We start from the raw sequence: 4234 nt of genomic DNA on the forward strand, positions 1-4234 counted from the left end.
AGGTGGGAGGATCACTTGAGGCCAGGAGTTTGAGACCAGCCTGGGCAACATAGCGAGACCCCGTCTCTATTAAAAGATTAAAAATAAGTAAATAAATAAAAGGCATCTAAGGGAGCTTGTTTGTCCTTCTACCATTTGAGGACGCAGCAAGAAGGTACCATCTTGGTGGTGGAAATTTTGGACCAGGACCAGGAAGTAACTTAAGACGAGGATCTGATGGATATGGAAGTGGACGTGGGTTTGGGGATGGCTATAATGGGTATGGAGGAGGACCTGGAGGTGGCAATTTTGGAGGTAGCCCTGGTTATGGAGGAGGAAGAGGAGGATATGGTGGTGGAGGATCTGGATATGGCAACCAGGGTGGGGGCTACAGAGGTGGTTATAACAATTATGGAGTAGAAAATTATGGAAGTGGAAATTACAATGATTTTGGAAATTATAACCAGCAGCCTTCTAACTATAGTCCAATGAAGAGTGGAAAGTTTGGTGGTAGCAGGAACATGGGGGGACTATATGGTGGAGGAAACTATGGTCCTGGAGGCAGTGGGGGCAGTGGGGGTTATGGTGGGAGGAGCCGATATTGAGCTTCTTCCAATTTGCCATGGCATTGATAGGAGCCATGGACAAGTATATTCTGCTGCCACAAAGACTGTAAAGTGCTTCATTTCAACAGCTGAGGCAAGCCAAGTGATCATTAACAAAGCTTTTCTTGGTTCCTTCAGTGGTGGTAGTAAAATGGAAGGTGTCTTGCTGCAGGTAACTAATGAAGAAGTGGTCAACCACAGAGTCTTCAAGAAATAAGAAATTCTGAGCCGGGCGCGGTGGCTCACGCCTATAATCCTAGCACTCTGGGAGGCTGAGGCGGGCGGATTGCTCGAGGTCAGGAGTTCGAAACCAGCCTGAGCAAGAGCGAGACCCCGTCTCTACTATAAATAGAAAGAAATTAATTGGCCAACTAATATATATATAAAATTAGCCGGGCATGGTGGCACATGCCTGTAGTCCCAGCTACTCGGGAGGCTGAGGCAGCAGGATTGCTTGAGCCCAGGAGTTTGAGGTTGCTGTGAGCTAGGCTGACACCACGGCACTCACTCTAGCCTGGGCAACAAGCGAGACTCTGTCTCAAAAAAAAAAAAAAAAGAAATTCTGTACCATCTGAAAGTAGTTCTTATTGGTGCCTTCATTTAAAAACCACTCTTTATTTTAGGAGGAAAAGAGTTCAAAAAAAAAAAAATAAAAACCACTCTTTAAGATAAAAGGGAAATGTTTTCTGATAAAACAAATTTCATTTAGTTCAGGTTCTTGATATAAAACAATTACAAAATGAGTCTTGTTTGTAAAACAGTAATATCAAATCAGCTAGAGATAAATGTATCATGTTTTAAGCTAGGTTTTGTGAGTAGATACATTAAAATTCTATTTTAAATATAAAGTTTATAAAATAAATACTTTTGTCTCTAAACACTTGGTGTAATGTTTACACATAATGTGTCAATCTTGTTCTATGAACATACAGTTGTCTAAAAGATCTCTATCCCCTAAATTTTTAAAGCAGTTTCACAAAGCTATGCATATTTACATTTTCTTTCAATATTAACTGACAAGTGAGAAGAAGAAGAGCATTGTGGACATTATTGGCTGTCCCTAATAAAATGCTATTCTTTATGCACTGTAAAAAAAAAAAAAAAAAAGAAGAAGAAGGCACCATCTAACCATCTATGAGAAACGGTCCCCTTACCAGACACCAAATCTGCCTGCACCTTGATCTGGGACTTCCCAGCTTCCAGAACTGTGAGAAATAAATACTTACTGTTTATAAGTCATCTAGTTTATGGTATTTTCATTACAGCGACCCATATGGGCTAAGACACTTATGCTGCCCATCAAAGCCAGGAGGTAAAAGTGATCATGTTGTCTTCCCAAAAGGCCCATTGCTACATGAAATAAGCCATAGAAGAGCAATACTGAATGGACCCATTTATACGAGGCATCCAGAATAGGTAAACTCACAGAGACAGAAACTAAAACAGAGGTTACAGGGGTTGGGGAGACGGAATGGGGGTCATTTAATGGGTACGGAGTTTCCATTTGGGATGATGGAAAAGTTCTCAAAATAAATGATGGTGATGATTACGCAGCAATGCCGCTGAATTGTACACTTATAGTTAAAATGGTAAAGGTGTTATACAGATTATGCTACGGTAATTTTTTTCTTTCTTTTTTTGGACAGCATTTCACTCTGTTGCCTGGGCTAGAGTGCAGTGGTGTCGTCATAGCTCACTGCAACCTCAGCTTCCTGGGCTCAAATGGTCCTCCTGCCTCAGCCTCCCCAGTAGCTGGGACTACAGGTGTACACCACGGCACCTGGCTAATTTTTCTAGTTTTTGTACAGATGGGGTTTTGTTGTGGTGTTTGGATTGGTCTTGAACTCCCGGCTTCAAGTCATCCTCCTGCTTCAGCTTCTCAAAGTGCTGGGATTACAGGCATGAGCCACCATGCTTGGCCAAAAAACATTTTTTTAACACTTTTTTTCTTCTTCTTTTTTTTTTTTTTTTTTTCATGTCAGATGGGTAATGTGGGTGTGAGGGAGGCCCATCTCACAGGTGAGTGTGAAAACCCAAGCGCCATGCTGTGAACTAAGAAAGGATCTTTCAAAGCACTCTGCGGCAGACCAGCCGAGTGGAAGGTGGTGGCTTCTAAGTCACCCCCTGGTGAGCAAAGTCAAATTCCCCCTTCCATTTTTCCCATCACCCACCCACACTGGGAAAAGCGGATAGTATTGACCACACCACCCTCAGCCTGCCACGCAGACTCCCACCCCAGTCTGGTCCCTGGCCCACCCAGGTGACCTGAACCCCCTGGGGATCTTCTGGGAGACCCAAGCTTGTCTCAACCCAACCACCCCAGCAGGTCCGGGAAAAAGCGAGTCCCCCCACAACACCGTCCTGCTCACCAAGTTCATTGCTGTGACTTTGGAAGCAGAAGTGGAATGAGGCAGCTGCCTGGAGGGCTTTTTTGGTTTTTTGGTTTTTTTTGGCAATGAGGGCAGTGCCACCGCTGGGTGACATGCGAAGTGTCATCGCAGGCAATGCCACCTGTAGGCAGCCCCTGCTGATCCCTGAGTGGCTGCTGGCACAGGGGAGAGGGCCGGTGCAGGGCCCAGTGGGGACTGAGTGACGCTCTGTCTGAAGGAGGAAGCAGAAATTCTATCCCTGGTGGATTGTGGGGATCTGTTTACCAGGCTTTATCCTCCTGCTAGCCAGCTGCTCGGGGGCCCAGGGCCTGGGCCCTGCACAGGGAGGGGGCACTGGGGGCCAGTGCCATGAATGGATGGTGCTTGGGGACAGGGGCACCAGAGCCTGTGGATCCTCGGCCTAGAGGTGCCCAGGGCCCCAGGGAAGCACAGCCTCTGCCCAGGGTGACCTGCAGGAAGTGGGCGGCTGAGCCAGCATGGCACCCCCCAGCCCGGCCCACTCCCCTGGGGCTTCCGTCTCTGCATGGGGAGGAGGCCTGGCCTCTGTTCCTCAGCAGGTGCTTTGTTCTTTTCTTTTGTTCTCTCTCCTCCTCCCTCTCTTTCCTTTCTGGGAAATCTGATTAGAACTTTGAAAGCTGAGCCATCTTACCACCAAGTTGCCAGATTTAGCACATAAAAATAGAGGATGCTCAGTTAAATTTGACTTCCCGATAAACAATAAATCATTCTTCAGTACCAGTACGTTCCATGCAATATCTGGGACATAACTCGCACTAAAAATATTTTTTGTTGTTCAGCTGAAGCTCGAATTTGACCAGGCTTCCTGTGTTTTATATGGCGACTCCTACCTTAGGAGCCACGGCTCCAGTAACAGTCTCACTTGGTCCCTGTGCAATGGCTGCAGAGAGGAGGCCTTTGGGGGCTGGGGGACAACAGTCAGACCCCGTTTCAGGAGTGTGGCTGCTTCCCTCTCCAGGCTCCCCCAGAATCTAACTGCACCCTGCGAAGCGCAACTGCCGTTTCCCTTCGTTCTTTCTCCTCTGAACAGTCCCTGCGGCTCTCCGCTTGGTCCCAGCCTGTCTGAGTTTCCACGAGCAGAAGCAATCCAGGCACCTGCTGCAAGATGTCCAGAGATAAATGAGGAAGCGGCTCAGACAGCCAGAGAGACAGGAAACCCCTGGCTGCCTCGAGAGAGGAAATAGGATCAGGCCAGCAGCGCTGTGGTCCCCACCCCCGCCGCCACCGCGTGGCCGCACAGGG

The 4234-nt window shown here is 47.4% G+C and overlaps 1 pseudogene; it reads right to left on the reverse strand.

Moving 5' to 3' along the window:
- Nucleotides 1-2560: 2560 nt before the first annotated feature.
- LOC142862521 (uncharacterized) lies at nucleotides 2561-2648 on the reverse strand (annotated as a pseudogene).
- Nucleotides 2649-4234: the final 1586 nt, after the last annotated feature.

Source organism: Microcebus murinus, chromosome 19 (genome assembly GCF_040939455.1).
Source record: "Microcebus murinus isolate Inina chromosome 19, M.murinus_Inina_mat1.0, whole genome shotgun sequence".
NCBI classification, from domain to species: Eukaryota; Metazoa; Chordata; class Mammalia; order Primates; family Cheirogaleidae; genus Microcebus; species Microcebus murinus.